General features: G+C 37.1%; 1 long non-coding RNA gene across 2 annotated transcripts in view; it reads right to left on the bottom strand.

Moving 5' to 3' along the window:
- LOC147871305 (uncharacterized) overlaps positions 1-26,726 on the bottom strand; it is a 33,553-nt gene extending 6,827 nt beyond the window's left edge. Inside the window, exons 1-2 of one of the 2 annotated variants that reach the window (XR_015532474.1) lie at positions 26,526-26,726; positions 25,492-25,705 (exon numbers count right to left, since the gene is read on the bottom strand). This is a non-coding gene — a long non-coding RNA (uncharacterized LOC147871305). The remainder of the gene's footprint in view (positions 1-25,491; positions 25,706-26,525) is intronic. The other variant, XR_015532473.1, reaches the window with a different exon arrangement.
- Positions 26,727-27,034: the final 308 nt, after the last annotated feature.

Genomic DNA, 27,034 nt, shown 5'->3' with positions numbered 1-27,034 from the left:
GTAACGATGACCCAATCTAACTCACTATAAATAAGTATCATGTAACGAAAGAATCGGAATAAACATACGTGAATGATAGTACGTCATTTATTAATATAAATGGCCTCACAAAGAAACTGAATATAAATTTCTGGTACATCAATTGCAATGTTTGGTGGGCGCGGAATTCGTGGCGCACGTCAAACTTGTGGTAACATATTGGTGTCCTATGTCAAACTTCCACAAAATATATCGAAAATATTGCCTCACATTTACTCGAGGACACGAAGTACAAACACAAAGACGCAGTCTATCGGAAAAATACAGAACCAAAGATAAGACGTTCCACCTGTGACGACCTAAATGGAAAGAAATCAATACTTTCGAATGGCATCGAGGACCAATCAGAAGACAGACAGTACTGATTCTGTCTTGGAACAGTCGGCTGGTCCCATTGGAATAGTCGCCATTAAACTACGGTTGGCATTATTTGATACCGGTCGGTCAGTATCAACGCAACTTTGTGTTCTAGGAATAGAGTTATTCGGGACCATTAACAAGATTAATTACCACCGTTCAATCAAGTATTAACGGGTGCTACCTACACTGAATCTCAGTGTAAGGATGTCTTCTCGGTGACGCGTGAGAATAGAAACAAGTGAAACACCAATCCAACATAACATGCAAGAATATGTGCGGTTCGCCACATTGAGACATACGACTTCAGTGAAAAGACATTTCCATGCCATGTGTGCTCAGTAAAGACTTTTGTAGGAGTTAGTAACACGTAAATCATATACAGACATCGCGTAACTGCAGAAGCAGGACCTATGTAATTTGAAAATAATTATTCTTTATAACGATGACTGTAGTAATTACATGTAGTGTAATATAAAATTAAATAAATATTTTAATAAATTATTCTTCGTGTGACAACATATATACTTCCACAATGAAATATTCAAAAACATCATATTTAAGTGATAAGTGATTGGTGTATTTGCAATTACTGAAAGTATGTGTCCAATAAAATATCCTTGTAAAAAAATTAAATCAGGTATGAAAGTGAAGCCCAGAATATAATATACATTTAAAGTGACGGAATCGAATTTTTGAGTGTTTAATAACATACAATTAACCATAACGAACTCAAGGTGAACTCACATGCGCAAGTCATACGACTGCACTGCGCAACAACGTCTGCGCAGGTGCCCCACTAACCTAACCTAACCTAACCCAAACCGACCAAAACGGGGTAATCTGCATCAGTGCAAAATGGTATCCTGCGCACGAATTTTGGAAAAAGCGAATGGATGCTCAGAAATTATTGAAATTTTGTATGGACGTCATGCCACAGGTAAGTTAATGATATTCATACTCTATTATGTCTTATCGCTTTTTAGAAATTCGCACAAAGGCATCAAAGTCGTGAGGTGGAGGATGCGCAAAGTCGGCCACTTATCAATAACGTTATTAAGCGCTCACACAATCCCCATATAACACAATTAGTGCTTATATTCGTGTAATACATCATAACACGTCTAAAATTACATAATGTTTCCACAAGAAATATTTCTTCCAAAATTGATGCAGTGTAGATGTTGACGCAAATACGTAGCAGATTCATGCTTAAAGATGACCCAATCTAACTCACTATAAATAAGTATCATGTAACAAAAGAATCGGAATAAACATACGTGTATGATAGTACGTCATTTATTTATATAAATCGCCTCACAAAGAAACTGAATATATATCTCTGGTACATCAATTGCAATGTTTGGTGGGCGCGGAATTCGTAGCGAACGTGAAACTTGTGGTAACATATTGGTGTCCTATGTCAAACTTCTACAAAATATATCGAAAATATTGCCTCACATTTACTCGAGGACAAGACGTTCAAACACAATGACGCAGTATATCGGAAAAATACGGAACCAAAGATGAGACGAGCCATCTGTGACGAACTCAATGGAAAGAAATCAATACTTTCGAATTGCATCGAGGACCAATCAGAAGACAGTCAGTACTGATTCTGTCTTGGAACAGTCGGCTGGTCCATTGGAATAGTCGCCATTAAACTACGGTTGGGATTATTTGATACCGGTCGGTCAGTATCAACGTAACTTTGTGTTCTAGGAATAGAGTTCTTCGGGACCATTAACAAGATTAATTACCACCGTTCAATCAAGTATTAACGGGTGCTACCTACACTGAATCTCAGTGTAAGGATGTCTTCTCGGTGACGTGTGAGAATAGAAACAATTGAAACAACAATCCAACATAAAATGCAAGAATATGTGCGGTTCGCCACATTGAGACATACGACTTCAGTGAATGGACATTTCCATGCCATGTGTGCTCAGTAAAGACGTTTGTACGAGTTAGTAACACGTAAATCATATACAGAAATCGCATATCTGCAGAAGCAGGACCTATGTAATTTGAGAACATTTATTCTTTATAACGATGACTGGGGTCACTGTAGTAATTACATGTAGTGTAATATAAAATTAAGAAAATCTTTTAATAAATTATACTTCGTGTGACAACATATATACTTCCACAATGAAATATTCAATAACATCATATTTAAGTGATAAGTGATTGGTGTACTTTCAATTACTGAAAGTATGTGTCCAATAAAATATTCTTGTAAAAATATTAAATCAGGTATGAAAGTGAAGCCCAGAATATAATATACTTTTTAAAGTGACGGAATCGAATTTTTGAGTGTTTAATAATATACAATTAACCATAACGGGCCCAAAGTGCCCTCACATGCGCAAATCATACGACTGCACTGCGCAACAACGTCTGCGCAGGTGCCCCACTAACCTAACCTAACCTAAACCAACCAAAACGGGGTAATCTGCATCAGTGCAAAATGGATTCCTGCGCACGAATTTTGGAAAAAGCGAATGGATGCTCAGAAATTATTGAAATTTTGTATGGACGTCACGCCACAGGTAAGTTAATGATATTCATACTCTATTATGTCTTATCGATTTTTAGAAATTCGCACGAAGGCATCAAATTCGTGAGGTGGAGGATGCGCAAAGTCGGCCACGACCACTTATCAATAACGATATTAAGCGCTCACACAATCCCCATATAACACAATTAGTGCTTATATGCGTGTAATACATCATAACACGTCTAAAATTACATAATGTTTCCACAAGAAATATTTCTTCAAAAATTGATGCAGGGTAGATGTTGACGCAAACACGTAGCAGATTCATGCGTAACGATGACCCAATCTAACTCACTATAAATAAGTATCATGTAACGAAAGAATCGGAATAAACATACGTGAATGATAGTACGTCATTTATTTATATAAATCGCCTCACAAAGAAACAGAATATAAATTTCTGGTACCTCAATTGCAATGTTTGGTGGGCGCGGAATTCGTGGCGCACGTCAAACTTGTGGTAACATATTGGTGTCCTATGTCAAACTTCCACAAAATATATCGAAAATATTGCCTCACATTTACTCGAGGACACGACGTACAAACACAGGGACGCAGTCTATCGGAAAAATACGGAACCAAAGATAAGACGTGCAATCTGTGACGACCTAAATGGAAAGAAATCAATATTTCGAATGGCATCGAGGGCCAATCAGAAGACAGTCAGTACTGATTCTGTCTTGGAACAGTCGGCTGGTCCCATTGGAATAGTCGCCATTAAACTACGGTTGGGATTATTTGATACCGGTCGGTCAGTATCAACGTAACTTTGTGTTCTAGGATTAGAGTTCTTCGGGACCATTAACAAGATTAATTACCACCGTTCAATCAAGTATTAACGGGTGCTACCTACACTGAATCTCAGTGTAAGGATGTCTTCTCGGTGACGTGTTAGAATAGAAACAATTGAAACAACAATCCAACATAACATGCAAGAATGTGTGCGGTTCGCCACATTGCGACATACGACTTCAGTGAATGGACATTTCCATGCCATGTGTGCTCAGTAAAGACGTTTGTACGAGTTAGTAACACGTAAATTATATACAGACATCGCGTATCTGCAGAAGCTGTACCTATGTAATTTGAGAACATTTATTCTTTATAACGATGACTGGGGTCACTGTAGTAATTACATGTAGTGTAATATAAAATTAAATAAATATTTTAATAAATTATTCTTCGTGTGACAACATATATACTTCCACAATGAAATATTCAATAACATCATATTTAAGTGATAAGTGATTGGTGTACTTGCAATTACTGAAAGTATGTGTCCAATAAAATATCTTTGTAAAAAAATTAAATCAGGTATGAAAGTGAAGCCCAGAATATAATATACTTTTTAAAGTGACGGAATCGAATTTTTGAGTGTTTAATAATATACAATAAACCATAACGAGCTCAAGGTGCCCTCACATGCGCAAGTCATACGACTGCACTGCGCAACAACGTCTTTGCAGGTGCCCCACTAACCTAACCTAACCTAACCTAACCTAACCCTAACCAACCAATACGGTGTAATCTGCATTAGTGCAAAATGGTTTCCTGCGCACGAATTTTGGAAAAAGCGAATGGATGCTCAGAAATTATTGAAATTTTGTATGGACGTCATGCCACAGGTAAGTTAATGATATTCATACTCTATTATGTCTTATCGCTTTTTAGAAATTCGCACGAAGGCGTCAAAGTCGTGAGGTGGAGGATGAGCAAAGTCGGCCACAACCACTTATCAATAACGATATTAAGCGCTCACACAATCCCCACATAACACAATTAGTGCTTATATGCGTGTAATACATCATAACACGTATAAAATTACATAATGTTTCCACAAGAAATATTTCTTCCAAAATTGATGCAGTGTAGGTGTTGACGCAAATACGTAGCAGATACATGCGTAACGATGACCCAATCTAATTCACTATAATTAAGTATCATGTAACGAAAGAATCGGAATAAACATACGTGACTGTTAGTACTTCATTTATTCTTATAAATCGCCTCACAAAGAAACTGAATATAAATTTCTGGTACATCAATTGCAATGTTTGGTGGGCGCGGAATACGTGGCGCACGTCAAACTTGTGGTAACATATTGGTGTCCTATGTCAAACTTCTACAAAATATATCGAAAATATTGCCTCACATTTATTTGAGGACACGACGTACAAACACAAGGACGCAGTCTATCGGAAAAATACGGAACCAAAGATAAGACGTGCCATCTGTGACGACCTAAATGGAAATAAATCAATATTTGGAATGGCATCGAGGACCAATCAGAAGACAGTCAGTACTGATTCTGTCTTGGAACAGTCGGCTGTTCCCATTGGAATAGTCGCCATTAAACTACGGTTGGGATTATTTGATACCGGTCGGTAAGTATCAACGTAACTTTGTGTTCTAGGAATAGAGTTCTTCGGGACCATTAACAAGATTAATTACCACCGTTCAATCAAGTATTAACGGGTGCTACCTACACTGAATCTCAGTGTAAGGATGTCTTCTCGGTGACGTGTGAGAATAGAAACAATTGAAACAACAATCCAACATAACACGCAAGAATATGTGCGGTTCACCACATTGAGACATACGACTTCAGTGAATGGACATTTCCATGCCATGTGTGCTCAGTAAAGACGTTTGTAAGACTTAGTAACACGGAAATCATATACAGACATCGCGTATCTGCAGAAGCTTGACCTATGTAATTTGAGAACATTTATTCTTTATAACGATGACTGGGGTCACTGTAGTAATTACATGTAGTGTAATATAAAATTAAAAAAATATTTTAATAAATTATACTTCGTGTGACAACATATATAGTTCCACAATGAAATATTCAATAACATCATATTTAAGTGATAGGTGATTGGTGTACTTTCAATTACTGAAAGTATGTGTCCAATAAAATATCTTTGTTAAAAAAATTAATTCAGGTATGAAAGTGAAGCCCAGAATATAATATACTTTTTAAAGTGACGGAATCGAATTTTTGAGTGTTTAATAATATACAATAAACCATAACGAGCTCAAGGTGCCCTCACATGCGCAAGTCATACGACTGCACTGCGCAACAACGTCTGCGCAGGTGCCCCACTGACCTAACCTAACCTAACCTAACCTAACCCAAACCAACCAAAACGGAGTAATCTGCATCAGTGCAAAATGGTTTCCTGCGCACGAATTTTGGAAAAACCGAATGGATGCTCAGAAATTATTGAAATTTTGTATGGATGTCATGCCACAGGTAAGTTAATGATATTCATACTCTATTATGTCTTATCGCTTTTTAGAAATTCGCACGAAAGCATCAAAGTCGTGAGGTGGAGGATGCGCAAAGTCGGCCACGACCACTTATCATTAACGATATTATGCGCTCACACAATCCCCATATAACACAATTAGTGCTTATATGCGTGAAATACATCATAACACGTCTAAAATTACATAATGTTTCCACAAGAAATATTTCTTCCAAAATTGATGCAGTGTAGATGTTGACGCAAATACGTAGCAGATTCATGCGTAACGATGACCCAATCTATCACACTATAAATAAGTATCATGTAACGAAAGAATCGGAATAAACATAGTGAATGATAGTACGTCATTTATTAATATAAATCGCCTTACAAAGAAACTGAATATAAATTTCTGGTACATCAATTGCAATGTTTGGTGGGCGCGGAATTCGTGGCGCACGTCAAACTTGTGGTAACATATTGGTGTCCTATGTCAAACTTCTACAAAATATATCGAAAATATTGCCTCACATTAACTCGAGGACACGACGTACAAACACAAGGTCGCAGTCTATCGGAAAAATACGGAACCAAAGATAAGACGTGCCATCTGTGACGACATAAATGGAAAGAAATCAATATTTCGAATGGCATCGAGGACCAATCAGAAGACAGTCAGTACTGATTCTGTCTTGGAACAGTCGGCTGGTCCCATTGGAATAGTCGCCATTAAACTACGGTTGGGATTATTTGATACCGGTCGGTCAGTATCAACGTAACTTTGTGTTCTAGGAATAGAGTTCTTCGGGACCATTAACAAGATTAATTACCATCGTTCAATCACGTATTAACGGGTGCTACCTATAATGAATCTCAATGTAAGGATGTCTTATCGGTGACGTGTTAGAATAGAAACAAGTGAAAAATCAATCCAACATAACATGCAAGAATATGTGCGTTTCGCCACATTCAGACATACGACTTCAGTGAAAAGACATTTCCATGCCATGTGTGCTCAGTAAAGACGTTTCTAGGAGTTAGTAACACGTAAATCATATAAAGATATCGCGTAACTGCAGAAGCTGGACCTATGTAATTTGAAAATATTTATTCTTTATAACGATGACTGGGGTCACTGTAGTAATTACATGTAGTGTAATATAAAATTAAAAAAATATTTTAATAAATTATACTTCGTGTGACAACATATATACTTCCACAATGAAATATTCAATAACATCATATTTAAGTGATAAGTGATTGGTGTACTTTCAATTACTGAAAGTATGTGTCCAATAAAATATCTTTGTTAAAAAAATTAAATCAGGTATGAAAGTGAAGCCCAGAATATAATATACTTTTTAAAGTGACGGTATCGAATTTTTGAGTGTTTAATAATATACAATAAACCATAACGAGCTCAAGGTGTCCTCACATGCGCAAGTCATAGGACTGCACTGCGCAACAACGTCTGCGCAGGTGCCCCACTGACCTAACCTAACCTAATCTAACCTAACCCAAACCAACCAAAACGGGGTAATCTGCATCAGTGCAAAATGGTTTCCTGCGCACGAATTTTGGAAAAAGCGAAAGGATGCTCAGAAATTATTGAAATTTTGTATGGACGTCATGCCACAGGTAAGTTAAAGATATTCATACTCTATTATGTCTTATCGATTTTTAGAAATTCGCACGAAGGCATCAAAGTCGTGAGGTGGAGGATGCGCAAAGTCGGCCACGACCACTTATCAATAACGATATTAAGCGCTCACGCAATCCCCATATAACACAATAAGTGCTTATATGCATATCAAATGTCATAACACGTCTAAAATTACATAATGTTTCCACAAGAAATATTTCTTCCAAAATTGATGCAGGGTAGATGTTGACGCAAATACGTAGCAGATTCATGCGTAACGATGACCCAATCTAACTCACTATAAATAAGTATCATGTAACGAAAGAATCGGAATAAACATAGTGAATGATAGTACGTCATTTATTAATATAAATCGCCTTACAAAGAAACTGAATATAAATTTCTGGTACATCAATTGCAATGTTTGGTGGGCGCGGAATTCGTGGCGCACGTCAAACTTGTGGTAACATATTGGTGTCCTATGTCAAACTTCTACAAAATATATCGAAAATATTGCCTCACATTTACTCGAGGACACGACGTACAAACACTAGGTCGCAGTCTATCGGAAAAATACGGAACCAAAGATAAGACGTGCCATCTGTGACGACCTAAATGGAAAGAAATCAATATTTCGAATGGCATCGAGGACCAATCAGAAGACAGTCAGTACAGATTCTGTCTTGGAACAGTCGGCTGGTCCCATTGGAATAGTCGCCAATAAACTACGGTTGGGATTATTTGATACCGGTCGGTCAGTATCAACGTAACTTTGTGTTCTAGGAATAGAGTTCTTCGGGACCATTAACAAGATTAATTACCACCGTTCAATCACGTATTAACGGGTGCTACCTATAATGAATCTCAATGTATGGATGTCTTATCGGTGACGTGTTAGAATAGAAACAAGTGAAAAATCAATCCAACATAACATGCAAGAATATGTGCGTTTCGCCACATTCAGACATACGACTTCAATGAAAAGACATTTCCATGCCATGTGTGCTCAGTAAAGACGTTTGTAGGAGTTAGTAACACGTAAATCATATAAAGATATCGCGTAACTGCAGAAGCTGGACCTATGTAATTTGAAAATATTTATTCTTTATAACGATGACTGGGGTCACTGTAGTAATTACATGTAGTGTAATATAAAATTAAATAAATATTTTAATAAATTATTCTTCGTGTGACAACATTTATACTTCCACAATGAAATATTCAATAACATCATATTTAAGTGATTGGTGTATTTCCAATTACTGAAAGTATGTGTCCAATAAAATATTCTTGTAAAAATATTAAATCAGGTATGAAAGTGAAGCCCAGAATATAATATACTTTTTAAAGTGACGGAATCGAATTTTTGAGTGTTTAATAATATACAATTAACAATAACGAGCTCAAGGTGCCCTCACATGCGCAAGTCATATGACTGCACTGCGCAACAACGTCTGCGCAGGTGACCCACTAACCTAACCTAACCTAACCTAACCTAACCCAAACCAACCAAAACGGAGTAATCTGCATCAGTGCAAAATGGTTTCCTGCGCACGAATTTTGGAAAAACCGAATGGATGCTCAGAAATTATTGAAATTTTGTATGGACGTCATGCCACAGGTAAGTCAATGATATTCATACTCTATTATGTCTTATCGCTTTTTAGAAATTCGCACGAAGGCATCAAATTCGTGAGGTGCAGGATGCGCAAAGTCGGCCACGACCACTAATCAATAACGATATTAAGCGCTCACACAATCCCCATATAACACAATTAGTGTTTATAATCGTGTAATACATCATAACACGACTAAAATTACATAATGTTTCCACAAGAAATATTTCTTCCAAAATTGATGCAGTGTAGATGTTGACGCAAATACGAAGCAGATTCATGCTTAACGATGACCCAATCTAACTCACTATAAATAAGTATCATGTAACGAAAGAATCGGAATAAACATACGTGAATGATAGTACGTCATTTATTAATATAAATGGCCTCACAAAGAAACTGAATATAAAACTCTGGTACATCAATTGCAATGTTTGGTGGACGCGGAATTCGTGGCGCACGTCAAACGTGTGGTAACATATTGGTGTCCTATGTCAAATGTCTACAAAATATATCGAAAATATTGCCTCACATTTACTCGAGGACATGACGTTCAAACACAATGACGCAGTCTATCGGAAAAATACGGAACCAAAGATAAGACGTTCCACCTGTGACGACCTAAATGGAAAGAAATCAATACTTTCGAATGGCATCGAGGACCAATCAGAAGACAGACAGTACTGATTCTGTCTTGGAACAGTCGGCTGGTCCCATTGGAATAGTAGCCATTAAACTACAGTTGGGATTATTTGATACCGGTCGGTCAGTATCAACGTAACTTTGTGTTCTAGGAATAGAGTTCTTCGGGACCATTAACAAGATTAATTACCACCGTTCAATCAAGTATTAACGGGTGCTACCTACACTGAATCTCAGTGTAAGGATGACTTCTCGGTGACGTGTGAGAATAGAAACAATTGAAACAACAATCCAACATAACATGCAAGAATATGTGCGGTTCGCCACATTGAGACATACGACTTCAGTGAATGGACATTTCCATGCCATGTGTGCTCAGTAAAGACGTTTGTACGAGTTAGTAACACGTAAATTATATACAGACATCGCGTAACTGCAGAAGCTGGACCTATGTAATTTGAGAACATTTATTCTTTATAACGATGACTGGGGTCACTGTAGTAATTACATGTAGTGTAATATAAAATTAAAAAAATATTTTAATAAATTATTCTTCGTGTGACAACATATATACTTCCACAATGAAATATTCAATTACATCATATTTAAGTGATAAGTAATTGGTGTACTTGCAATTACTGAAAGTATGTGTCCAATAAAATATCTTTGTAAAAAAATTAAATCAGGTATGAAAGTGAAGCCCAGAATATAATATACTATTTAAAGTGACGGAATCGAATTTTTGAGTGTTTAATAATATACAATAAACCATAACGAGTTAAGGTGCCCTCACATGCGCAAGTCATACGACTGCACTGCGCAACGACGTCTTTGCAGGTGCCCCACTAACCTAACCTAACCTAACCTAACCTAACCTAAACCAACCAAAACGGGGTAATCTGCATCAGTGCAAAATGGTTTCCAGCGCAGGAATTTTGGAAAAAGCGGATGGATGCTCAGAAATTATTGAAATTTTGTATGGACGTCATGACACAGGTAAGTTAATCTTATTCATACTCTTTTATGTCTTATCGATTTTTACAAATTCGCACGAAGGCATCAAATTCGTGAGGTGGAGGATGCGCAAAGTCTGCCACGACCACTTATCAATAACGATATTAAGCGCTCACACAATCCCCATATAACACAATTAGTGCTTATATTCGTGTAATACATCATAACACGTCTAAAATTACATAATGTTTCCACAAGAAATATTTCTTCCAAAATTGATGCAGTGTAGATGTTGACGCAAATACGAAGCAGATTCATGCTTAACGATGACCCAATCTAACTCACTATAAATAAGTATCATGTAACGAAAGAATCGGAATAAACATACGTGAATGATAATACGTTATTTATTAATATAAATCGCCTCACAAAGAAACTGAATATAAATCTCTGGTACATCAATTGCAATGTTTGGTGGGCGCGGAATTCGTGGCGCACGTCAAACTTGTGGTAACATATTGGTGTCCTATGTCAAACGTCTACAAAATATATTGAAAATATTGCCTCACATTTACTCGAGGACACGACGTACAAACACAAGGACGCAGTCTTTCGGAAAAATACGGAACCAAAGATAAGACGTGCCATCTGTGACGACCTAAATGGAAAGAAATCAATATTTCGAATGGCATCGAGGACCAATCAGAAGACAGTCAGTACTGATTCTGTCTTGGAACAGTCGGCTGGTCCCATTGGAATAGTCGCCATTAAACTACGGTTGGGATTATTTGATACCGGTCGGTCAGTATCAACGTAACTTTGTGTTCTAGGATTAGAGTTCTTCGGGACCATTAACAAGATTAATTACCACCGTTCAATCACGTATTAACGGGTGCTACCTATAATGAATCTCAATGTAAGGATGTCTTATCGGTGACGTGTTAGAATAGAAACAAGTGAAAAATCAATCCAACATAACATGCAAGAATATGTGCGTTTCGCCACATTCAGACATACGACTTCAGTAAAAAGACATTTCCATGCCATGTGTGCTCAGTAAAGACGTTTGTAGGGGTTAGTAACACGTAAATCATATAAAGATATCGCGTAACTGCAGAAGCTGGACCTATGTAATTTAAAAATATTTATTCTTTATAACGATGACTGGGGTCACTGTAGTAATTACATGTAGTGTAATATAAAATTAAAAAAATATTTTAATAAATTATTCTTCGTGTGACAACATATATACTTCCACAATGAAATATTCAATAACATCATATTTAAGTGATTGGTGTACTTCCAATTACTGAAAGTATGTGTCCAATAAAATATCCTTGTAAAAAAATTAAATCAGGTATGAAAGTGAAGCCCAGAATATAATATACTTTTTAAAGTGACGGAATCGAATTTTTGAGTGTTTAATAATATACAATTAACCATAACGAGCTCAAGGTGCACTCACATGCGCAAGTCATATGACTGCACTGCGCAACAACGTCTGCGCAGGTGACCCACTAACCTAACCTAACCTAAACCAAACCAACCAAAACGGGGTAATCTGCATCAGTGCAAAATGGTTTCCTGCGCACGAATTTTGGAAAAAGCGAATGGATGCTCAGAATATATTGAAATTTTGTATGGACGTCATGCCACAGGTAAGTCAATGATATTCATACTCTATTATGTCTTATCGCTTTTTAGAAATTCGCACGAAGGCATGAAATTCGTGAGGTGGAGGATGCGCAAAGTCTGCCACGACCACTAATCAATAACGATATTAAGCGCTCACACAATCCCCATATAACACAATTAGTGTTTATAATCGTGTAATACATCATAACACGTCTAAAATTACATAATGTTTCCACAAGAAATATTTCTTCCAAAATTGATGCAGTGTAGATGTTGACGCAAATACGTAGCAGATTCATGCTTAACGATGACCCAATCTAACTCACTATAAATAAGTATCATGTAACGAAAGAATCGGAATAAACATATGTGAATGATAGTACGTCATTTATTAATATAAATCGCCTAACAAAGAAACTGAATATAAATATCTGGTACATCAATTGCAATGTTTGGTGGGCACGGAATTCGTGGCGCACGTCAAACTTGTGGTAACATATTGGTGTCCTATTTCAAACTTCTACAAAATATATCGAAAATATTGCCTCACATTTACTCGAGAACACGACATTCAAACACAATGACGCAGTCTATCGGAAAAACACGGAACCAAAGATAAGACGAGCCATCTGTGACGAACTCAATGAAAATAAATCAATACTTTCGAATTGCATCGAGGACCAATCAGAAGACAGTCAGTACTGATTCTGTCTTGGAACAGTCGGCTGGTCCCATTGGAATAGTCGCCATTAAACTACGGTTGGGATTATTTGATACCGGTCGGTAAGTATCAACGTAACTTTGTGTTCTAGGAATAGAGATCTTCGGGACCATTAACAAGATTAATTACCACCGTTAAATCAAGTATTAACGGGTGCTACCTACACTGAATCTCAGTGTAAGGATGTCTTCTCGGTGACGTGTGAGAATAGAAACAATTGAAACAACAATCCAACATAACACGCAAGAATATGTGCGGTTCGCCACATTGAGACATACGACTTCAGTGAATGGACATTTCCATGCCATGTGTGCTCAGTAAAGACGTTTGTACGAGTTAGTAACACGTAAATCATATACAGACATCGCGTATCTTCTGAAGCTGGACCTATGTATTTTGAGAACATTTATTCTTTATAACGATGACTGGGGTCACTGTAGTAATTACATGTAGTGTAATATAAAATTAAATAAATATTTTAATAAATTATTCTTCGTGTGACAACATATATACATCAACAATGAAATATTCAATAACATCATATTTAAGTGATAAGTGATTGGTGTACTTGCAAATACTGAAAGTATGTGTCCAATAAAATATCCTTGTAAAAAAATTAAATCAGGTATGAAAGTGAAGCCCAGAATATAATATACTTTTTAAAGTGACGGAATCGAATTTTTGAGTGTTTAATAATATACAATTAACCATAACGAGCTCAAGGTGCCCTCACATGCGCAAGTCATACGACTGCACTGCGCAACAACGTCTGCGCAGGTGCTCCACTAACCTAACCTAACCTAACCTAACCTAACCCAAACCAACCAAAACCGGGCAATCTGCATCAGTGCAAAATGGTTTCCTGCGCACGAATTTTGGAAAAAGCGAATGGATGCTCAGAAATTATTGAAATTTTGTATGGACGTCATGCCACAGGTAAGTTAATGATATTCATACTCTATTATGTCTTATCGCTTTTTAGAAATTCGAACGAAGGCATCAAATTCGTGAGGTGGACGATGAGCAAAGTCGGCCACGACCACTTATCAATAACGATATTAAGCGCTCACACAATCCCCATATAACACAATTAGTGCTTATATTCGTGTAATACATCATAACACGTCTAAAATTACATAATGTTTCCACAAGAAATATTTCTTCCAAAATTGATGCAAATACGAAGCAGATTCATGCGTAACGATGACCCAATCTAACTCACTATAAATAAGTATCATGTAACGAAAGAATCGGAATAAACATAGTGAATGATAGTACTTCATTTATTAATATGAATTGCCTCACAAAGAAACTGAATATAAATCTCTGGTACATTAATTGCAATGTTTGGTGGGCGCGGAATTCGTGGCGCACGTCAAACTTGTGGTACCATATTGGTGTCCTATGTCAAACTTCTACAAAATATATCGAAAATATTGCCTCACATTTACTCGAGGACACGACGTACAAACACAAGGACGCAGTCTTTCGGAAAAATACGGAACCAAAGATAAGACGTGCCATCTGTGACGACCTAAATGGAAAGAAATCAATACTTTCGAATTGCATCGAGGACCAATCAGAAGAGAGTCAGTACTGATTCTGTCTTGGAACAGTCGGCTGGTCCCATTGGAATAGTCGCCATTAAACTACGGTTGGGATTATTTGATACCGGTCGGTCAGTATCAACGCAACTTTGTGTTCTAGGAATAGAGTTCTTCGGGACCATTAACAAGATTAATTACCACCGTTCAATCAAGTATAAACGGGTGCTACCTACACTGAATCTCAGTGTAAGGATGTCTTCTCGGTGACGTGTGAGAATAGAAACAATTGAAACAACAATCCAACATAAAATGCAAGAATATGTGCGGTTCGCCACATCGAGACATACGACTTCAGTGAATGGACATTTCCATGCCATGTGTGCTCAGTAAAGACGTTTGTACGAGTTAGTAACACGTAAATTATATACAGACATCGCGTATCTGCAGAAACTGGACCTATGTAATTTGAGAACATTTATTCTTTTTAAAGATGACTGGGGTCACTGTAGTAATTACATGTAGTGTAATATAAAATTAAATAAATATTTTAATAAATTATTCTTCGTGTGACAACATATATACTTCCACAATGAAATATTCAACAACATCATATTTAAGTGATAAGTGATTGGTGTACTTGCAATTACTGAAAGTATGTGTCCAATAAAATATCCTTGTAAAAAAATTAAATCAGGTATGAAAGTGAAGCCCAGAATATAATATACTTTTTAAAGTGACGGAATCGAATTTTTGAGTTTTTAATAATATACAATTAACCATAACGAGCTCAAGGTGCCCTTACATGCGCAAGTCATACTACTGCACTGCGCAACAAAGTCTGCGCAGGTGCCCCACTAACCTAACCTAACCTAACCTAACCTAACCTAACCTAACCTAACCCAAGCCAACCAAAACGGGATAATCTCCATCAGTGCAAAATGGTTTCCTGCGCACGAATTTTGGAAAAAGCGAATGGATGCTCAGAAATTATTGAAATTTTTTATGGACGTCATGCCACAGGTAAGTTAATGATATTCATACCCTATTATGTCTTATCGATTTTTAGAAATTCGCACGAAGGCATCAAATTCGTGAGGTGGAGGATGCGCAAAGTCGGCCACGACCACTTATCAATAACGATATTAAGCGCTCACACAATCCCCATATAACACAATTAGTGCTTATATGCATGTAATACATCATAACACGTCTAAAATTACATAATATTTCCACAAGAAATATTTCTTCCAAAATTGATGCAGTGTAGATGTTGACGCAAATACGTAGCAGATTCATGCGTAACGATGACCCAATCTAACTCACTATAAATAAGTATCATGTAACGAAATAATCGGAATAAACATACGTGAATGATAGTACTTCATTTATTTTTATAAATCGCCTCAAAAGAAACTGAATATAAATTTCTGGTATATCAATTGCAATGTTTGGTGGGCGCGGAATTCGTGGCGCACGTCAAACTTGTGGTAACATATTGGTGTCCTATGTCAAACTTCTACAAAATATATCGAAAATATTGCCTCACATTTACTCGAGGACACGACGTACAAACACAAGGACGCAGTCTATCGGAAAAATACGGAACCAAAGATAAGACGTGCCATCTGTGACGACATAAATGGAAAGAAATCAATACTTTCGAATGGCATCGAGGACCACTCAGAAGACAGCCAGTACTCATTCTGTCTTGGAACAGTCGGCTGGTCCCATTGGAATAGTCGCCATTAAACTACGGTTGGGATTATTTGATTTCGGTCGGTCAGTATCAACGTAACTTTGTGTTCTAGGAATAGAGTTCTTCGGGACCATTAACAAGATTAATTACCACCGTTCAATCACGTATTAACGGGTGCTACCTATAATGAATCTCAATGTAAGGATGTCTTATCGGTGACGTGTTAGAATAGAAACAAGTGAAACAACAATCCAACATAACACGCAAGAATATGTGCGGTTCGCCACATTGAGACATACGACTTCAGTGAATGGACATTTTCATGCCATGTGTGCTCAGCAAAGACGTTTGTAGGAGTTAGTAACACGTAAATCATATACAGACATCGCCTAACTGCAGAAGCTGGACCTATGTAATTTGAAAATATTTATTCTTTATAACGTTGACTGGGGTCACTGTAGTAATTACATGTAGTGTAATATAAAATTAAATAAATATTTTAATAAATTATTCTTCGTGTGACAACATATATACTTCCACAATGAAATATTCAATAACATCATATTTAAGTGATAAGTGATTGGTGTACTTCCAATTACTGAAAGTATGTGTCCAATAAAATATCTTTGTAAAAAAATTAAATCAGGTATGAAAGTGAAGCCCAGTATTTAATATACTTTTTAAAGTGACGGAATCGAATTTTTGAGTGTTTAATAATATACAATTAACCATAACGAGCTCAAGGTGCCCTCCCATGCGCAAGTCATACGACTGCACTGCGCAACAACGTCTGCGCAGGTGCCCCACTAACCTAATCTAACCTAACCTAACCTAACCCAAACCAACCAAAACGGGGTAATCTGCATCAGTGCAAAATGGTTTCCTGCGCACGAATTTTGGAAAAAGCGAATGGATGCTCAGAAATTATTGAAATTTTGTATGGACGTCATGCCATAGGTAAGTTAATGATATTCATACTCTCTTATGTCTTATCGCCTTTTAGAAATTCGCACGAAGGCATCAAAGTCGTGAGGTGGATGATGCGCAGAGTCGGCAACGACCACTTATCAATAACAATATTAAGCGCTCACACAATCCCCATATAACGCAATTAGTGCTTATATGCGTGTAATACGTCCTAACACGTCTAAAATTACATAATGTTTCCACAAGAAATATTTCTTCCAAAATTGATGCAGTGTAGACGTTGACGCAAATACGTAGCAGATTCATGCGTAACGATGACCCAATCTAACTCACTATAAATAAGTATCATGTAACGAAAGAATCGGAATAAACATTCGTGAATGATAGTACGTCATTTATTAATATAAATGGCCTCACAAAGAAACTGAATATAAATCTCTGGTACATCAATCGCAATGTTTGGTGGGCGCGGAATTCGTGGCGCACGTCAAACTTTTGGTAACATATTGGTGTCCTATGTCAAACTTCTACAAAATATATCGAAAATATTGCCTCACATTTACTCGAGAACACGACGTACAAACACAAGGACGCAGTCTATCGGAAAAATACGGAACCAAAGATAAAACGTGCCATCTGTGACGACCTAAATGGAAAGGAATCAATACTTTCGAATGGTATCGAGGACCAATCAGAAGACAGTCAGTACTGATTCTGTCTTGGAACAGTCGGCTGGTCCCATTGGAATAGTCGCCATTAAACTACGGTTGGGATTATTTGATACCGGTCGGTCAGTATCAACGTAACTTTGTGTTCTAGGAATAGAGTTCTTCGGGACCACTAACAAGATTAATTACCACCGTTCAATCAAGTATTAACGGGTGCTACCTACACTGAATCTCAGTGTAAGGATGTCTTCTCGGTGGCGTGTGAGAATAGAAACAATTGAAACAACAATCCAACATAACACGCAAGAATATGTGCGGTTCGCCACATTGAGACATACGACTTCAGTGAATGGACATTTCCATGCCATGTGTGCTCAGTAAAGACGTTTGTAGGAGTTAGTAACACGTAAATTATATACAGACATCGCGTATCTTCTGAAGCTGGACCTATGTATTTTGAGAACATTTATTCTTTATAACGATGACTGGGGTCACTGTAGTAATGACATGTAGTGTAATATAAAATTAAGAAAATATTTTAATAAATTATTCTTCGTGTGACAACATATATACTTCCACAATGAAATATTCAATAACATCATATTTAAGTGATAAGTGATTGGTGTACTTGCAATTACTGAAAGTATGTGTCCAATAAAATATCCTTGTAAAAAAATTAAATCAGGTATGAAAGTGAAGCCCAGAATATAATATACTTTTTAAAGTGACGGAATCGAATTTTTGAGTTTTTAATAATATACAATTAACCATAACGAGCTCAAGGTGCCCTCACATGCGCAAGTCATACGGCTGCACTGCGCAACGTCTGCGCAGGTGCCCCACTAACCTAACCTAACCTAACCTAACCTAACCTAACCCAAACCAACCAAAACGGGGTAATCTGCATCAGTGCAAAATGGTTTCCTGCGCACGAATTTTGGAAAAAGCGAATGGATGCTCAGAAATTATTGAAGTTTTGTATGTACGTCATGCCACAGGTAAGTTAATGATATTCATACTCTATTATGTCTTATCGCTTTTTAGAAATTCGCACGAAGGCATCAAAGTCGTGAGGTGGAGGATGCGCAAAGTCGGCCACGACCACTTATCAATAACGATATTAAGCGATCACACAATCCCCATATAACACAATTAGTGCTTATATGCGTGTAATACGTCATAACACGCCTAAAATTACATAATGTTTCCAGAAGTGTTGTTTCTTGCAAAATAGATGCAGTTAAGATGTTGACCCAAATACGTAGCAGATACATGCGTAAAGATGACCCAATCTAATTCACTATATATAAGTATCATGTAATGAAAGAATCGAAAAAAACATACGTGAATGATTGTACGTCATTTATTAATATAATTCGTTTCTGAAATAAGTTATAGTTCCTTAGAATTTGACGTAAATACGTCTATACGGTAAGGAATTTTATATATTGACTTTATTTCAAATATTTTCTTTATACACGCTTTAAAACTGATTAAGTTTTGAGTAAGTCATTACTTCCTACCTTGAATTAGTTACGCTTAAAATGGGTCTGTTGTAGCTAAAATATATTATAATATTTGTACATTTTAGAATACCAATATATCGTGCAAACTCCATATCTATACAAGATTTTAATCTAGTAGCACTACATTGAGGATTTGACATCAATATTAAGCCAAACGTTTCCTCCATAAATGTGACAAAGCTTTGATTTTCCTCCTTCTTTAAATCAATGTTAAAATCTCCTGTCATTATTATCGGCATTGTATTAGGATCTTCAGTTTCCATAACTGAAAACATCTTTGTATAATTTCTCAAATGACTCAAAATAAATCTCTTACAATCATCAATAGGTGTGTGGTTACATATATACAGGGTTACAATTAAAACTTTTTCACCATTGACCATACACTCTGCCGCACAAATATCACCTCTCCTTTCAGCTGCAGTTATTCTGTAATCTGCTCCATCTTCCTTAGGTATGGGGTAGCCATGGTAGTTGCTCCATGTTTCTCGTACATAGCCACTCCTCCTGCTGTTTGTTCGTCACGCATAAATTGCTTGATGAATTTATAACCTTCCAAATATACAGTTTCATTGTTGTGCATCGACGTTTCGGTGAGCGTCAGGATATCGGTATCAGTTATCACTGTATCCGTTTCTATGTCTTGCACGTGATTTTTTAAACTCTGTACGTTTAGAGTAGTCGTTTTTAGATCACGAATACCAGCACTCCTTATGAATGCTCTCACCGAAGCAGTCAACGTGGGCAATATATATGGTTAGTATGTTAGAAAGTTTTACGTCACTTTGCCTCATTACTTGCATCAGAGGAAAATACGACAGCGATTGCCACAGATTAGCACCAGCCAAGGAATTTTTGTGAGGCTTTTATATGGCTTTCGCATTTACAGGTGGTAAATGTCGAAGATCTCCACAAAATATTACATTCATATCCCCAAATGACTTATCATATTCATTAGATATTGGCTGAAATCTCGCATTTATGTTGTGTAAAATGTCAGCACAAATCTTGTATGTAGTTTATGACGTCACTCATATCGTAGTTAGTATGTCGAATGATTCTAGGGGCATCTCTACATTTGTACGTTCCATCTGTACTTGCCGTATATATGGCACCAAAGTCTGCCAGCGCAACATTTTCCCTGGAGTCTATAGGACGTTTTTCATACATTTGTATAATATTATCATACCATACAACAGTAGAGTTATCATCAAGATTTTCTTGTTCCATCTGTTTCAGTGTTTTTCTACACTTTTGTCTCTCGTGAAGCCAACATGTGGGAATGTATTTGACAAATCTGCTTGATTCCGACATATGTTGCCTCACCAAATACCACGCTGCTTCCTGGCTACTCAACTCGACGCTATTTAAGACATTCAAACTCACCTTCTTCAACAGTTCACAGTAGTCTTGGTCGGGGTAATCCTGTTGCAGTTGAATCATCTCTCTATGCAAGTTGCTTATGCCTCTTATTGACATACTCCACAACATAGGAAGCACATGAATATTCTTCAAGTATGAATTGTAGGTCCATATTGGAATTCAAGTTTTCAGCAATCCACGGATTAAACGTATTCGTCCAGAGCTGCGTCATGTTACGCTTTACGAGCATCGTGGGTCTTCGAATGCTGGCTCCTATTACATTTAAGTACGTCTCCATCTCCAATTCTTGATCGTCCAAGAAGCGTTCCAGAGTGTCAAAGTTTCTATTTTCCAACACCTCACGTAGCTTCGATGATCGACGCTTGTAGATTTCTCTCCTGCCATCTTCAGCATTCATCGGAAGACGAACCATGGTCTTATCCATTGGCCAATATGGAATATTAAATCTACAAACCACATCATTCTTTTTATAACATGTGAACGTGTGACTATGCACTTGATTGTTGTATGTAAATAATGATTCTTCACTAACAAAACATAACTCGTCTATTAACGAAATGGTTTGTGGTATTTTTTTCAGAAATTTGTTCCCTCGGATCATTGTCCAACCACATCAAGATGTGTGCATGTGGACTGCCTCTGTGTTGAAACTCAATTCTCTTCAAGTAATCCACGATGCAATATTTACCAAACGGACTATTCTTTTTCAACTGCAATGCATTCATAATTACCTCAATCAACCTATTGAAGTAACCAACGCAACTGAATCCTCGTTTACCAAAGTCGTTCTTTGTACACATGACAATTCTTTCATAGGCTCTTTTACATCTGTGCCATGTTTTAAGGGATGCAGCGCATTTAGAAATCGGGGCCAGCGAATTTCATTTGCGCTCGTTGTTAAAAACATGGTAGGTTTTTCCAATTGTCTTATCATGGCAAATACTTCTCGCTTCCTCTGAGCCCAGTAGTGTACAGAATTAGGTATGGACATTGGAAACGATAGGTTTTCTCTACGCACGTTTCTAAAAATTCCTTATCTTCAATCATCTTTCTTGTAATGTTATCTGTTTCTCCTATACATTTGAACGTGTTGTGCAAGCCTTCGCTAATTGGCAATCGCATTATTTTCATTGCCATGTATAATATGTCTTGAGATGTTCCACTCTTCTGTCGCTACGGCGAATTTCGCTGGTTGCCATCATGAATGGTGTTACCTTGTGATGTTCTTTAAATTGCCTCGATCTTCCTAAATAGATGCCTGGAAATGACAACTCTTCCGCGTGTTCATCGTATATGATGGATAAGGGAGCAATTTCCAAGTATTTATCCTCCTTCCACAAGAGAGTTTGCTGTTTCGCTAGCATCAATTCTACGTCACTTGACAATTCAGTGTCTTCTATCCATTAATTTCTTCTTCAGTAGTTTCTTGTTTTTGGAAAAATGCATCGTTAATTCTAATCTTGTAATGTTTGTACAATGGAGTATTAATAAAATAAGTAAGCCAACGTTTTATTGTATCTTTTTCAAGGTTCCTTCCAGATACTTAGATTTGTGAATCAAGTTTCTCTTTATATGGACGTTGAAACTATAATCATCGTCCAATTCTCTAGGAAGTAACCTTACCATATTATTAACATCTACTGGAACATTGATTACTTGTCCCAGTATCCCAAATGCACCCAATTGATGTCTTAACCTCCTAATTTGCATAAATGGAAGTCTGGGAGATATTAATCTTTCGCTTATGCAATCTGGAGGAGGCAAATCAGTGGGTTATGGTGGATACACAAATCCATTACTCCTAGACAATATAGGTATTTGCTGCTTATTTAAAGATAGCCAGTGTGTTGTGCGTACCTTAAATTGGGATACATTTTCATTTACAAACTCCGTACCCAATATATCTAAATGGCTATCAGTAACTTGTTTCAAATTTTTTTCAAACCATAACCGATCACATACATTGCAAGCGTATCCAAATCTATTTTTATTAAAATGCTTATGAAAATATTCTGTTGCGTTGTCATACTTTGGTTGTGCGATTCTTGTAGGAAAGCTTGTACTTGCTAATGATGTGGAATCATTAAGTTGCAGTAACTGCTTCTTGCGATTCCTATATTCACTTGTACGTTCGACATTAGTTTTTGGAATTTTTTGGGGGAACTGTAGTTTCATTATTTAATAGTTCTATTTTCTTACGTTTTCTGTACTGTCTCGTATATTCTGCATTACGGACTCTTTTAGTTTCAATGTCATCCGTCTTGTTATCTCTACGTAGTATGACGCAACACACAGACGCCGGAGAAACGTGAATTGCGATGCGCTTCTATTTGTATAAATAAATGTTTGTAGAACCTAAACCATTTGTGATATGTAAAATCCGAAAACAGATATGGAAAGCTCAAGAGGTAATACATATTTCGTATGCAAAATGTCCACTAGATGCTGTTATTCACAGGAGTAAAACTTGCATTTAGTCATTAATCCCGTGTTCGGTGGCCGCCGCTGGTCCCGGCGAACTTTAGTTCTGGCCAATTTCAAAGATAATAATGGTTGAAAATATTAAGTCTTAAGAATCGGGAAATTGATATTACTGCTGCCATCTACTGGTATATTATTAAATAGAATAAATAAAATTTAATCCTTGTGAATCTTGGAAGTCATGAGTGGAGTCGAGTGGAGCTGAACTTCTTTTTAAGCAGAGGAGGTACTGATAAATAATATGTGTGCAAATTAGAATATATTAGTACTAATTCTAATATATTTTGTTGTACCAGAAAAAATACTGATCAGGAAGCTGCAGCTTGGGTAATAAATTATTTTACTATGAGTTATATCAGTGAAATAAACCCAAACCCCATTCAAAATATGAATTGAGGGACACGGAAATACAAATGCCTGTAAATAGTGTAGTTCATAAGAAGATATTAACATAGTTTGAAAAAATTACGAGAGGTTTAGATATGATTGGACAGATATGGACAGGATTCGACAAGTTTTGGCAGGTTTCCACAGTTCTCAACAGGTCCATGCAGGTTACAGTTTGTTCGTATAAACCAGTCTTTACAAGTTTACCACTGTATGAACACATACGGAGAAACAGACATGTTTTACCCCGCAACTATTGATCATCTTTCCATGTTGCAATGAGTGGGACATACAACTCCAATAACTCACGATATTAAAAATCATTTGTGGAAAAGTATGTAACATTAAGCCAATGAGTAAATAAATGACCATTTCATGAAGCCAACAATAAATATTTGCGACATGCATTTGTATAAAATTCGAATGATTTTCTACCACAACACACTAGGACTATATAAAATTTAAGCCTCTACAATATTCCATATAAATCATTTTGAGAAAAACTCACTAAGACACGCAATTCAATTCTGCCTCAATCTCTTTCTCCTGAGCTTCATTTCAGATCAGAAACATTGGTACACCGCTAACCGCTTGCGGTTTACCTGCTCGTCTTTCAAAAAACGTCTGTAACATGGGACATACGTGCCTTCTCCAACTTCTACAAGAATCCCACATGCAAGAAATTATCAAAACCTCTCTCGAAACACTTCAACACGTAAATCGTGAAAATGATAATTTTTTTTCAGTAAAATTCTAATATTATAAAAGAAACATGATAAGAGACGTATACACAGGGTGAGACAGAATTATTTAAACAAACTTCGTGTCCTTGTTCCAGGATCAAGAATAAGAAAAAATATTCCTATGAACATGGGGTAGCAGATGTTTCATTTTCGAAATAATAGCCAAAAATAAGTTTCAATAAATTGTCTTTATATCAAAGTGAATCCAGCTTCCAGCAAAGATTTTCAATTAATGTTTGGCAGGAATTCTTGGAGACATGCTTATTGGTCCACACATGCTTCGATCGCGTCTAAGAGGACCTACTTATCGCTGATTCTTTAGAACACACTTGCCACGTCTCCCTGAAGATGTACCACTGAATACAAGAAGACAAATGTGGTTTATGCACGACGGGGCCCCAGCACACTTCTCCCATCGCGTCAGATATCATCTCAATGAACAGTACCCTTAAGGTGGAGGTCCAGTAGCATGGCCAATGAGATCACCGGACACCCAACAAAGCATTCACCTCGGAAGGATTTCTTAAGGAGAAACAGTTCTATAATCTAGTACACACGTAAAACTAAAGTCAACCCGCTACACGCCATGTAGGCGCTTGGGGAGAAGAACCCTGCATTTTGAACTCTTCGGTCATTTTCGACATGACTTGGGAAATTTCCTTCTGTATTTGGCCTTGGTTCTTCGGCACAAAATAATATTGTCCCTTTTCTACCTTATGGTGAGAGTGGTGTATGCTCCTCGTTGTTCCAGCGACCGGTAGATGGTGACGCTGTACCTGGAGCTCGTCTAACAGTGGCTCCGCCAAGCACCGCATTAGCACACTCGCTTCTGACATAATAGTTCCACTTTAATCTTGAAACACGAAGGTTGGTCACTAGATCGCTCCACCGGACACTATCCTGAGCTATCCTGTACGATTCCATGTACTGAGCCAAAATATCACGCGACACTTCTCAGCATCAACACACACGTCCTAATATCTACGATTTGGTCACCGAGGCTTTATGATTAAAATTTTGTTTACGCTTCACACACGCATGGCTCTCAAATTTTGCTCAATCAGAAACAGATACCTTTCAGAATTTCAATTATTCGGCAGTTTTTCTCGCTTCCAACCACAACGAATTCATATTAATTTAAAAGTAATGTGAACAGAATCATTAGAAATTTTAAAGCATTAAAATTACAATAGTCGATATATTAAAAACGATAGACAAACTTTTAATTTGAATTTAAAACGAAAACCAATTCTGTATTGGCAATGTGCACGTAAACTCCAGTGAAACTTCAAGTATAAACATAACTATGTGAGTTTATGGTAAAATATAACAATTTGTAACTAAAAAGATACGCCTACGATTTAAAAAATTCGTATAATGTTATCTAAATATTTACCCTTGAAGAGGCGGCTAACACCTGTTACATGACGCCAAACGCACATTCCCAATTTGAACTTTACTTCAATCTTAAAAAATTTCGAAAGTTTCTTTTCCCACTCTCATATTTCACGAAATTTGCATATCATTGGAGTCCAAATTCAATAGAAATCCGGCTTTTATCATTTAAAATTTCATAGGCGATTTATATCATTCTTCGAAATTTTTTTGCGTAACAAAAAAACACTCGTTCGAAAACAATTTTGGTTCCACTTTCCACAAATTACTTGTCATTAAATATACGTGACAGCCGACCAAAAAATTCCTCATTTCGTAGCCTCTCTCCATAAATACGACACTGCCTTCTTACCTTATTTTGCCTTTGATGGGGTACGAGAATTATTTACACTTCCCAATTAAACACAGATTTAAAATCCCGTAATTATAAATCAGGTAAATCGAGGTTCGAGATACATTTCAGATTTCACTGCACGACCGACAACGACCAACGTCCAACGAGGAACTGACTGGGTCTGCTCTCGCTACTGAAGGCAACAGTCAAATGGACACCTGCGTCTAGATGACGTCGTCACACATAAACTCAATGTGCCTCATTGCTTCGGACCGGGTGATACGGAATGTACGTTGGTTCGAGTCTCGGGGGAGAAGAAATTTTCTCATGAGCTTTCGACCGGTGCCAACCCAGCATCGTGAGGAAATTGGGGAGCTACAATCCGGTCATGAAAACTAGCAATGGCCGGGGGTTCGTCGTGCTGACCACACGTCATCCTGTATCTGGTTGGATGATCGTTCACAGACGTACACAATGACAAGAAATCGGATTCTGAGGCTGGCCGTCCTGTGTTCTTCAGACGGAAG

This window comes from Zootermopsis nevadensis, unplaced genomic scaffold, assembly GCF_977971745.1.
Source record: "Zootermopsis nevadensis isolate Lab colony 2312 unplaced genomic scaffold, Znev_1.0 Znev_ptg000059l, whole genome shotgun sequence".
NCBI classification, from domain to species: domain Eukaryota; kingdom Metazoa; phylum Arthropoda; class Insecta; order Blattodea; family Termopsidae; genus Zootermopsis; species Zootermopsis nevadensis.
The sequence above is the reverse complement of the archived record's forward strand: the minus strand, read 5'-3'. Positions and strand labels throughout refer to the sequence as shown.